The 13,407-nt window shown below is 40.1% G+C and overlaps 1 protein-coding gene across 2 annotated transcripts in view; it reads right to left on the reverse strand.

Moving 5' to 3' along the window:
• Positions 1-13,407, reverse strand: part of HGF (hepatocyte growth factor) — a 116,577-nt gene that overhangs the window by 60,691 nt on the left and 42,479 nt on the right. The gene's annotated exons all lie outside the window — the stretch shown is intronic.

Here is a 13,407-nt window from a genome sequence, read left to right on the forward strand (position 1 = left end):
ATGATCCAAGTTTTAAAAATTAAGACGAGAACTGAGTTCGGTACAATTAACACAAAGAATTGAGGGGTCCTTTTACTAAGCTGTGGCAAAAGGGGGTCTGCACTGGCATCGGCGCAAGGTTTTGACGCACGCTGAGGCCTCCTTTTACTGCAGCAGGTAAAAGAAATGGCCAAGTGGCAAGTGAAACACTTGCAATGTGGTCATTTCAGGGGGGGAGCACTTACTGCCACCCATTGAGATGGTGGGAAGGGTTTCTGCGTTAATCCGACGGTAACTGGACAGCACGCAGCACTGCCCAATTACCTCTGGGTAAACACCGCTGCTACAAAAAAAAAAACTATTTTTGTAGTGCCGGAAATGGCATACGCTGGGGGTGGAAAATACTGCCAGGCTGCTGCTTTAGCCCGGCGGTACTTCTGGTTTAGTGAACGGTAAGCCCACATTGGGCTTACTGCCGCTTACTAAAAGACCCCCTGAAACATTCTATGTTGATGACTGATTGACTACAGAAAATTCAGGAAAGTAGATCCTGCCAAGACAACCTAAGGGGTCTGACTCAGATCCAGACACTACATATCTTAGATAGTTCTAGTCTGGGAATTTCAGGCATAGGGCAGGTGTTTCAACTGCATTTCCATAGATAAACCAGTGCCTGAAATGCAGAAATGGTCTGTTTTATAATTGACTACAAAATGCTGGTATTAATAAGAGGATTTAAATAGTGTCAATAAACAAATATAATCTACTATAATAAAACGCAGCCTCAACGTTCTGAGGACACTGACGTCACTGAAGTCACTCACACACCGGTTCGTGGTTTCATGGTGGTGAAGCCACCACAACATCTTCATGCCCCGCCCTCGCGTCACACGTGATGACGTCGAGGGCGGAACACGAAAACAAATTTACGCACGGGGAGCAGTAGTTTCCCTACTCCTCCCCTTCCAACAAATCCCAGCCGCCGCTGATGTGCACATGAACCCCACCCCTTTCACCACATAGCCCCGCCCACGGTAGCACACGCTTAACCTCACCAACCTCCCTCCCTCCCTGTCACCTCCCCTCCCCTTACGCGTGTCTCCCTGGTGGTCTACAGGTACCTGTTCCATCGGCCCAGGAAAGAAAGAGCCCCCTCTTTCCTCCCGTAGCGGTGGCTTCCTTGCTGCATGGTGTGGGAGTCCGGCTCTCGGCATTTCAAAATGGCCACCGAGAGTTCAAGCTGCCTCGCGAGACTTCAACTCTCGGCGGCCATTTTGAAATGCCGAGAGCCGGACTCCCACACCATGCAGCAAGGAAGCAACCGCTACGGGAGGAAAGAGGGGGCTCTCTCTTTCCTGGGCCGATGGAACAGGTACCGGAAGGGGAGGGGAAGAGAGTCCCGTGCCCGCTAGCGCCCGTTTCATCGGCACTAGAAATGGGCCATTTTTACTAGTAATAATAATAAACCCTTTCTGTGAGTAGAGATAATATATTCTCTGATCCCTTGTTCTGCTTTTTACAGCACGTGTTCCACGGGTCCTGATGCAGTACATCGAAACTTTGACAACTGTTGGCTGTGGAATAGTTGCAGATGGAGTCTCACACTGTTAAGTTAAGTACGATTCCTGTTTTGGAAAATTTGCATTGAGAATATCCAGCTTATAATCGAAAGTAATCGCCGGCTATTTCCCGACACAAATCGGGATATGGCCGGCGATTTCGCAAAAGCGGCGAAAAGCATATATTCGAAAGCTACATTTGTGATAGCTTCGCCGCTTTCCCTTCGCCTCGCCGGCAAAAGTTCAAAGGGGCGTGTTGGCAGCGAAGCGAAGGCGGGACATGGGCAGGCTTGGGCGTGGCTACCAGATGGCCGGCTTTCACGGATAATGGAAAAATAAAACCCGGCGATAAGCAGTATTTCGCCGGGTTTACTTGGTCCTTTTATTTTCACGACCAAGCCTCAAAAAGGTGCCCCAACTGACCAGATGACCACTGGAGGGAATGGGGGATGACCTCCCCTTACTCCCCCAGTGGTCGCCAACCCCCTCCCACACTAAAATTATTAAAATACAAACCTTTTTTGCCAGCCTGTATGCCAGCCTCAAATGTCATACCCAGCACCCAGACAGCAGTATGCAGGTCCCTGGAACAGTTGTTGTTGGTTGCAGTGGACTGCAGAAAGGCAGAGCCAGGCCCATCCCCCCTCTACCTGTTCCACTTGTGGTGGGTAATGTTGAGCCCTCCCAAACCCCCCAAAACCCACTGTACCCACATGTAGGTGCCCCCCTTCAGCCCTTAGGGCTAGGGTAATGGTGCACACTTGTGGGCAGTGGGTTTTGGGGGGGATTTGGGGGACTCAGCACACAAGGGAAGGGTGCTATGCACCTGGAAGCTAATTTGGTTGTTTATTAAACATGTTTGAAGTGCCCCCTAGGGTGCCCGGTTGGTGTCCTGGCATGTGAGGGGGACCATTGCACTACAAATGCTGGCTCCTCCCACGGCCAAATGCCTTGGATTTCGCCGGGTTTGAGATCGCCGGCAGTTTTTTCCATTATCGCAGAAAAACAAAAGTGGCGATCTCAAACCCGGCGAAATCCAAGGCATTTCGCCGGCCCACACCGTATTATCGAAAAAAAAAGATGGCCGGCCATCTTTTTTTGAAAATACGGTTCCGGCCAGCTGATGCGCCGCCGCCAAAATAGATCGCCGGCGACCTATTTCGCCGGCGACGTTCGATTATTCCCCTCTAACTGCACTATGGAAGGTTTTTTTTTCAGCCTTTGATGACAGTGAGAACTGTTGTCTGTTTTGGAGTGTGTTGAGGCTTCTTTTCCCAGAAACAGAAGAGTAACGTGATCAACTGGACACTCATTGCTGACACAGCGATTTTTTTTTTGCGGATAAGATTCTTCTTGCAGTTTTGCTCATGCTTTTTCACCAATGACTCTTGTATATCCACCAATCATCAGTCTTTTTAAAGGCTTGATTTGGTTCAGCTTCACCTACTGGCGTTTACCACATACAGACTTCTGAGGCAGGCGTTTATGACCGAAACATGGTGCCGTGTCGAGTCTTATCTTCCACTATTAAAGAACATTTTTTATTCCTTATTTTTTCGTCTTCTTGGTCTCTTTGGAAGTGTCCTGTTGATCAGGCTACTCTTCCGTTTCTGCGTTTCCCTTTGTAGTGGATCCAGTTTCTCCACTTTTGTGGTTGTTTTTGTTGTGAGGCTTTTTTCTTCCCATTATTTTTTTTTCATGATTATTGCATGTATTCTGTCTACTCAGAGGGTTTATTATTATATCTGCTTTAAAATTGCCCATCTGAAATACAGGTAAACGTGCTTGTAGAAATGTAGCTTTACCTTTTTTTTTGAAGACGTGTTTCCAAGAATGAGATTGAAAAGAGGTCTGATTTACAAGCACACTTTCCAAAATTTGAAAATACGCACAATTTTGGCTCTAATGACCAGATATAATTTTCAAAGCAACACTGTTTTGCTTTGAAACTCTGACAAAATCCACAAAGAAAAAGGCATGTTTGCATTTATTTTCCAATTTTAAAACAGTTTCCTATAAAACTAATGCAAACATATTTGGGCTGATATTAAAAGGGAGGTATGTATTTGCCAAGGGGACATTATATGGACACTATTGGACCATTTAAACTGGTAAACAACCAGATATATCTATATAGTTAGGGCCACGTTAGGGGAGGGGCAGAGGTGGCTATGGGAGGTTGACCCCTAGTGGTAGTACCATAAAAGTATCACTAGGTGTCATGGATGCTATTTTTGAGACCCAGTGCCAGATGGGGTGGGAGTGGAGGGGGGATCATTACATAGGATCCAGTTGCTTCAAAATACGGCAGCTAGAATTCTTTTGTATAAAACCCGTTTTGATAATGTCATCCCTTTGCTGAAAGTGTTACACTGGCGTCAAAGTAACTGCTCGAATCTAATTTAAGATCTTTTGCTTTATATTTAAAATTTTATATGGATTTATTATTTATTTATTCCATTATTTATCCTGTCCTCCTGACAGCGCCCAGAACGGGTTACAGAATTACATTGATAATATAATAAAACAGTACAACATATAACTAAATTAAATTAAACAACGGTTCCAGCCTATTTCCATTTCAAGTCATCAAACCGCTAGATTTAAACAAGTAAGTTTTAACAGCCTTAGAAAACCCCAAAAGACACAGAGAGAGAAACCTAGTTCCACAACCTGGTCATAAGAGTATGTTCAAGAGCGAGCACACTCTAACCGATTGTGTCTTATTTCTTTACCAACCACACACCATCCTCGTAGTGGCTTCATAAAAACAAACTTCCGTTCAAGTTCTGTATCCTTCATGTAGGAAGATTTTCGGCTATGCTGCTGTCAGACTTTGAAACTCTTTTCTCTTGGAATTATGGATTGAATATGATTACCTTAAGTTCCATAAATTATTTAAAACTTGGTTATTTAACAAATATTTATACATCAGATACATAACTGCTGTTACTTAGTGATTCTTTAGATTTATATTTTGTAGATTGGAATATCTGAATACTTTTGTGATCCGTTCAAAGCTCTTAGGGTTTGATAAAGTATGTAAAATCTATCATGCTATGTTATGTTATGTATGTATATATAAAAAGAAAAGAAATATATTAGAATAATGAAACATGAATGACCTCCCATATATGAAGGTTCTCAGAAATGTTGATGTATTAAGTGATTATTTATTTATTTATTTTATTGCATTTGTATCCCACATTTTCCCACCTCTTTGCAGACTCAATGTGGCTTACAATACATCATGAGTAGTGGCAACATTTATGAAAGTATACATTTAGCTTACAGGAGGGTCTTGATAACATGATAATGAAAAAAAAAACATACTAGTAACATAACAAACATATATCGCAAGGCATTTCTGGATATTTGTATAAAAGTTCACATATGTTGGTCTTTATGGTATGCCTTGTTAAAGAGATGAGTCTTCAGTAGTTTGCGGAAGTTAGTTAGTTCATAGAGCGTTTTTAAGTTCCGTGGCAGCGCGTTCCAGAATTGTGTGCTCAGGTAGGAGAAGGTTGACATATGCATTAGTTTGTATTTTAGACTTTTACAGTTGGGGAAGTGAAGATTAAGGAATATGTGGGATGATTTTTTAGTATTCCTGGGTGGTAAGTCTATCAGGTCTGACATGTAGGCTGTGGCATCTCTGTGAATGTTTTTGTGAACTAGGGTGCATATTTTGAACGTGATGCGTTCTTTGGGTGGGAGCCAGTGTAGCTTTTCTCGTAGGGGTTTAGCACTTTCATATTTTGATTTGCCGAATATGAGTCTAGCTGCAGTATTCTGAGCTGTTTGAAGTTTCTTGATTATTTGCTCTTTGCAGCCAACGTAGAGTGCATTGCAGTAATCTAGGTGATTGAGTACCATTGATTGTACCAGGTTGCGGAAGACGGTTCTTGGGAAGAAAGGTCTTAGTCTTTTTAATTTCCACATTGAGTGGAACATCTTCTTGGTTGTGTTTTTCGCGTGACTCTCAAGTGTTAGGTGTCGATCAACGGTAACTCCAAGAATTTTTAGGGTGTCCAAAATTGGAAGGTTCAATTTTTGTGTGTTAATGGTGGTGAATTTGTTCATGTTGTGTTGTGAGGTGAGTATTAGGCATTGTGTTTTTTCTGCATTGAGTTTCAGCTGAAATGCATCAGCCCATGTGTGCATGATGTGTAGGCTTTGGTTGATGTCGTTGGATATTTCCTTTAAATCTTGTATAAATGGGATGTAGATTAATTTGGAAAATGTCAGGATTATTGCAGATATAAACAGTGATAATTGTGGCATGTTTTCTGGGTGAGGGAGAGGGGGTTGCAGCCTCACCTGTGCTTGTTATAACCTTGTGAACTGGATCACAGATTTCTGTGCCTGAGTCCATACAACCTCAGTAACAACAATTTGTATTAGCCAGCAACACCATGACAGTGTATTCTTGTGAAGCAATCCCACCCAGGATGGCAGAGCATCATTCCAGGAGCTTAATCCTTGTATTTGAAAGTTTATCTCTATCCAGGTTGCCATGGTAGGGCTTGTAAATAGGGTTCCCTAGAGGCCACTGTGTAACATGGTATCTGAAACATGTCATCATGACTTCACAGAGCAATCTGAACCATGGGAAGACAGGAGGACCATAGTAACATAGTAAGTGAAGGCAGATAAAGACCTGAATGGTCCATCCAGTCTGCCCAACAAGATAAACTCATTTACATGGTATGTGATACTTTATATGTATACCCGAGCTTGATTTGTCCTTGCCTTTCTCAGGGCACAGACCATAGAAGTCTGTCCAGTACTGTTCTTGTCCTAAAAGTTCTGAAGATTCTGGAATCCTAAAGAGTTACAAGATTCTGGAATCCCAATTAGTAGCAACATTCCATGTAGAACCCCAAAGAGTAACATATTAATAACATAGTAAATGATGGCAGATAAAGACCTGTATGGTCCATCCAGTTTGCCCAACAAGATAAACTCATTTTACATGGAATGTGATACTTTATACCCGAGTTTGATTTGTCCCTTCCTTTCTCAGGGCACAGAACGTAGAAATCTGCCCAGCACTGTTCCTGTACTAAAAGTTCTGAAGCTAACGTCAAAACCCCTTAAAATTTAGACTCCAGCCCATCCATATCTATTCAGTCACGATCAGGGCATAGACCGTAGAAGTCTGTCCAGCACTGTTCTTGTACTAAGTTCTGAAGCTAACGTCAAAACCCCTTAAAATTTAGACTCCAGCCCATCCATATCTATTCAGTCACGATCAGGGCATAGACCGTAGAAGTCTGCCCAGCACTGTTCTTGTACTAAAAGTTCTGAAGATTCTGGAATCCTAATGAGTTACAAGATTCCGGAATCCCAATTAGAAGCAACATTCCATGTAGAACCCCAAAGAGTAACATAGTAAATGATGGCAGATAAAGACCTGTACAGTCCATCCAACATGATAAACTCATTTACATGGTATGTGATACTTTATACCCGACTTTGATTTGTCCTTGCCATTCTCAGGTCCCAGACCATAGAAGTCTGCCCAGCACTGTTTTTGTACTAAGTTCAGATGCTAACGTCAAAACCCCTTAAAATTTACACAATGCAAAATGATTCCACTTACATGTGGTTTCCAATATGCCGGTTACCACAATGTCCAAAAACACGTGTATATCCTCAAACATGACTGCACATTCTGACACCCCTTTACGCAATGCTATTCTACACATTCATATGATACCAGGAGGGTGCCTACAAACTATTCTCTAATAGGAAAACATAGAAACAGAGAAAAATGTAGGCAGATAAAGACCAACTTGAAGGGGCTCATTTTTAAAGCACTTAGCCTCCCAAAGTTCCATAGAAACCTATGGAACTTAGCCTCCCAAAGTGCTTTGAAAATATGCCTCATGCATATGGCCTATCCAGTCTGAGCATCCATGCCATCTACTCTCCTTATCACTCCCTTAAAAATCCTATCTACTTGTCCCAAGCTCTCTTGAATTCAGATACTGTTTTCATCTCCACCACTTCCACTGGGAGGCCATTCCACAAATTCACCACCACTGAGTCTAATCCCTTTCACCCTCATCCTATATCCCTTCATTCCAGAGCTTCCTTTCAATTGAAAGAGACTTGCCTTCTGTACATTTATACCTCATAGGTATTTAAATGTCTCTATCATAACTCTCATCTCCTGCCTTCCTTACAAAAGTATACACATTGAGATTTTTAAGTTCCTCCCCATACGCTTTATGACGAAGACCACTGGGTTTTGTAGTATGGAGTGTTGCCACAATTTGAGTTTCTGCCAGGTACTTGTGACTTGGCTTGGCCACTGTTTGGAAAATAGGATACTGGGCTAGATGGACCATTGGTCTGATCCAGTGTGGCTACTGTTATGTTCTTATGTAACCAACTCTGGACTGACTCTATCCTGTTTATATCTTTTTGAAGGTGCCGTCTCCAGGATTGTACACAATATTCCAAATGTGGTCTCATCAGAGTCTTACAGTTCACAAAAGCAGAACACATGTCTTTAAAAGTTAAAAAGGCTTTTATTCTTGCCACTTTAAAACACAACCTGATGTGGCCACATTTCACCTCTCTAGAGACTGTGTTCGGGGTTAACAACTGTGTGGTGAAACATAAAAACATTAAAAATGAATAATGAGAAATTTAAATAAAATGAAATACTTTCTCAACATTACATTTAACATATATACTAAAGATAATGGAGACACACTACTAACTAATATCATTCAAATATATTAGGACATATATAATTGAAATTAATAATATTAAAATGCACACACTCTCAACTCTTATGAATTCAAAGGCACAAAGATTATGTTAATGAAATCATTAAAATCTGAACATTAAAATCCAAATGATATCTAAATAATACTCAAAGTCAACTTTGTAAGTTAAAATGTCAAATAATTATTAAAACAGTAAAAGGGACACATACCTATTAGGGTCCCAAAGGTCACAAACACCTAATAGTTAGCAACCAAAGCCGCAAAGAAAACAGATCAGCCTAAGAACGGTAAAAAAGGACATCAACGTTCAAAAGACAAATGTGGAAGCACAAAATACTCACAGCGAGCAGCAGAATTCTCACACTAAAGAAGTGTCTCCTTCTCCCTTAATAGAATACGGAGTCAGCTGTGCCACGAAGTAGTGCTGAAATGACGCATGGTAAAGTGGCAGCACTTTGTAAAAGGGAATCTAAATACAGATTATAAATCTAGCTGAATTAGTAGAGCAAGTAATGAACTTTCCACAGTATGATTTTTTTTCTCAAGTCTGATTGTATAGGGTCCAAGATATTAAATTTCCACAAGTAATCTCGTAATTGAATAGAAACAACAACCTCCAGTAACTTAGCTAGAAATGGAATATTAGCTACCGGCCTATAATTTGAACATAGCTTTGTGTCTTTTCTCTCATCTTCAAAAATAGGAGAAGGCAATATAGGTCCTAAAGACATCAGAAAAAGGTACTTTCTTTCAAAGCCAGATTCACAAATGAAATTAACCATAAAAGTCGGAAAATCTTTCATCAAATAAGTGGGACAGGGATAGAATAAACTATTTCTATGACCATATTTAGATACTAATTTCTTTAGTTCAGCTGGGTAATTAGCATAAATTCATCCCAAAATTACGAAATTGATTCTTGATAGAAATCCTCTTTGTGCAAAAAACTTCTGCCAACTCAGAAGCTGATAGGCCTTTCTCAGATTCAATAACCATAGGTAGCATAGTTAAAGAATTTAAGATTGACAACATAGTATGTGTTGCATTATTTTCTAAGGAATCAGTTTGTGTAGAATTATAACATTTTTTGAAGCTCAAATTTCCCTTTCTAACCATGTATAGTAAAGTCTCTTCATTCTTATTTATCTAAAGGTGATCATGATTTAAGCCTTGCTCAGTCTAGCTTTCTACAATCATGTTTATCAAGAACTTTAGTGAACCATGGTGAAGGATAAGTTCGTTCCTGACTCCATCTTAGAGGAACAATTGAATTCATAATATAAACAAACTGCTCATTCCACTATATAGCACCACCCTTTCTACATCTGAATAGTCAACATCTTGAAACAAAGCTCCAACATAAGCTTTGAAAAGCTTAACATTAACTTTTCTTCTAGACCATCTACCATTGCTTTTTACTGATGCTCTCCCTGTCTGTTCTGCGAGTGATAAAACAAAATCTATCTTATAACGATCTGACCAAGTTGAGTTTTCAGTATTTTCTCAATGAATATCCGTGAGATCATACAATGCAGGCAGTGCATGCAAATAGATCTCACGGATATTCATTGGGGAAATTCTGAAAATCTGACTGGGTTGCGGCCCTCAAGGTCTGAGGTTGCCCACATTTGTCCTAAATCCTTACCAGAATAACTTTCTCCATCTTTAGCTGTAAGCCAATCCATAGAAAATGCCATTACCCCTTCCTAGAACAGTAAATTAATTTATATCCTAGATGACAAATAGCATGTAATCTAGAACCCTCAGTAGTTGAGAACCAGGTTTCTGTTATACATGCCAAACTCAATTGAAAGTAATCAACTAGTTCCCTTATTAACATTAACTTTTTTCCCATAGATCTAGCATCAACCAAGGAACATGGCATAGGAAGATCAGATTTATGACTGGAATCAATGTAAAGTGGTATATGAACTGAAAATCTAGAATGAACAGTACTCTGCATAAAAGGAATTCTGAACCATAACTCCCACATTCTACTATAACTGTGATATTGTTTGACTAATGGGCCCTCAACCAGATTGGACAAATTTAGCCTACATGGCTTACAAACTATTCTTGGCCAATGGCCCCAGTGACTCTCAGTACCTACTTCTATTTCCATAATAATAATAATAAAATCAAACAAAACAATAATCTAAATGAAAACTTCTTTCACCTCTCATAAAACCTTACAATATTAACAGCACACCTCTCTATTTCTCATTACTAAAAGTAAAAATATTTGCATCACAGTCACAGTAATATCCACAAGGTACATAAGTACATAAGTTTTGCCATACTAGGAAAGACCAAAGGTCCATCAAGCCCAGCATCCTGTTTCCAACAATGGCCAATCCAGGTCACAAATACCTGGCAAGATCCCAAAAAAGTACAAAACATTCTATACTGCTTATCCCAGAAATAGTGGATTTTCTCCATTTAATAATGGTCTATGGACTTTTTCTTTAGGAAGCAGTCCAAACATTTTTTAAACTCTGCTAAGCTAACCGCCTTTAGCACATTCTCTGGCAACGAATTCCAGAGTTTAATTACACATTGAGTGCTCACAAAGGACACACTAAGGGGTAGAACAGGCCCCTGAGGCATGCCCCTTCAGCAGCGTGCCTGAAGAGGTGTGCCTCAGACTGGGTGGGTTTTTATGATGCCCAAAGATGATGTCATAAGAGTAGTCATACAGGGTCAGACCAATGGTCCATCTAGCCCAGTATCCTTGTTCCAACACTGGCCAAGCCAGGTCACAAGTACCTGACAGAAACCCAAATTGTGGCAACACTCCTTGCTACCAATCCCAGGGCAAGCAGTTGCTTCCCTATGTCTGTCAGCAAAGTGGGTGAAGCTACTTCCTCAAATGCCTCTCTCGTATGCACAACACTACAGCAAACTGTAGGTACCTTGATGGAAATCACAGTATTGAAACTGCAGGACAGGTAGTGGGGCAACAGATGGAATTAACAGTATTCAAGGTGTATTCAAGCTGCCTGAAAGCAAAAGGGCTGAAGACCTATAGACTTGCCCTGCTCTTGACAATATACCCAGTACATGAATAAATTCTTCCCAAGGGCTGTTCTCCATTTCTAAAATTGTAGATGCCACCTGGATTTAATTTCTGCTGTCACACTGTGTTTGTAATATTGGTACGGCTTCATCAAACTGTTAAGGTATGGAGGCATGATCAGGTAGCACTGAGTGGCCAATGGCAGAGTGTGTAATGCTCTCATTAGAACTGGGGTGAGGTTGTGGGTCTTTGAGCAGCCATGGCACGATATCTAGCTAATGGCTGAAAAGTCAGTTTGAGGTCCAGAAAATAGCAAAGAAACATCAAGATCAAGTACATGTATTTTATACCACATTCTTTATTGGTTTAACCATGAATTGATAATGAGTGTGACTGTTGGGCAGAATGGATAGACCATTCAATTGTTTATCTGCTGTTGTCTACCATATTACTATGTGGCTATGACTGCTGGGAAAGGATGACGACCAAATTATTACATCATTAACAGGAACAGCTCTGTAAACTAAGTTCTTTATGTGTTTTTTTTAAAATCTACTAATATCTACTGTACGATTATGCTCTTGTGTAGTAAGGATGTGCATTTCATTATAGTTTAATGCTAACATGGGGAAATTTAAGGGCTCTTTTACTAAGCTGTAGCAAAATCTGGGCTTCGCACATCCTGGTACAAAAATAAGTACCTGAATATTTGTAAACCGCTTTGAATGTAGTTGCAAAAAAGAAAACCTCAGAAAGAGGGTATATCAAGTCCCATTTCCCTTCCTCTAATACAGGACTTGCCTTCACACTAAGCCCATTTTTACCACATCCCCCCAAAAGGTTTCCTCTTTTTTATATTTACAGCTCCCATGATCATTTTCCCATTAGCCTGCAGGACTTACGAAAGCTTTCATGAGGGAGAACCTACTGCCCCCTATTTAGAAGCTGCTCCCATATTAACCGCACCTAGTGTGAATGTGTCAGCTAGTTAGCAGTTCCATGCAATTAGCATGTGCTAAAAGGCAAAACATTTAGCGGTGGCAGGGCCTTTTCTTCCTATGTTAACCCCTAATTTTATGAATGTCACCAAAAATTGTGCCAAGAAATGGCACTAGATTTAATTGGAATTTATGTGCATAAATTTATTGTTTGGATTTTTTGCTCACACTTTTTTTTTCAGTAGTAAGTCTAAGGTGTAAGTATAAAAAAAGAGGTGTCTAAATGGGAGGGTCACGGGCGGAATGGGAGCATTCCTAGCATTGCACTCCAGTATTTGTAATAAATGTTGTAAGCCACCTGCCAGTGGTGGGAAATTGTGGGATATAAAAGCTGTAAAATGAAATAAATACATTTACGTCCCTTGTTAATATGGGGGATATATATGTGCCCGATTTAGACGCGTACATTACATGTCTCAGTTGGTGCCAATGGCTGCACTTAAAGTTATGCGTGGTTTTTATTATTACGACCAAGGGTGATAGCAATTGGTGCAGATTTCCTTCTGAGATATCCCTGTATATGTAGAATAAAATTTCAATCCAAACAATATCAATTTTTTGACCCAAATCAGTTGGAGGAACAAGAGCAGAGAAGAAGTCAATGTACAAGTTTAGTCACATATGTAACACTGTATGGCAGATTGGAGTTAACCAATCAGGAATTAAGCAGCTCGTTTGATTTATTATTGGTGAAATTTGCTTAATTTAAGTATAAAGATTTTTCCTTTTCCTTGGATCAGTTTCCTACTTTTGTGGACGATAGGTAACACATTATTGAGTTTTTGAATGTATCATTTCTTTGTTGAAAGATTCTGTTTTAGTGTATTATCACTCATAAATGTATATGATTGTTAAAAATTAATAAAAGAGAAGTTACAAAAAAAAAGTTATGCGTGATCCACAGGTGGAAGCACTATTTTATAAACCTCACCTAACTTTAAGCATAGCTTATAGAGTAGAGCTTTTTCATCACCATATATAGAATTCACCCCTAAGCGTGATTTAGCATTTAACACGGTGTACACTAGCATGTGACAAAATGAAATTGAGTGCACTAAAGTGGAATGAAACACACTATACTTAAAAGTAAACTGAAAAAAATTGAAACATTT

Source organism: Microcaecilia unicolor, chromosome 10 (genome assembly GCF_901765095.1).
Source record: "Microcaecilia unicolor chromosome 10, aMicUni1.1, whole genome shotgun sequence".
NCBI lineage: Eukaryota > Metazoa > Chordata > Amphibia > Gymnophiona > Siphonopidae > Microcaecilia > Microcaecilia unicolor.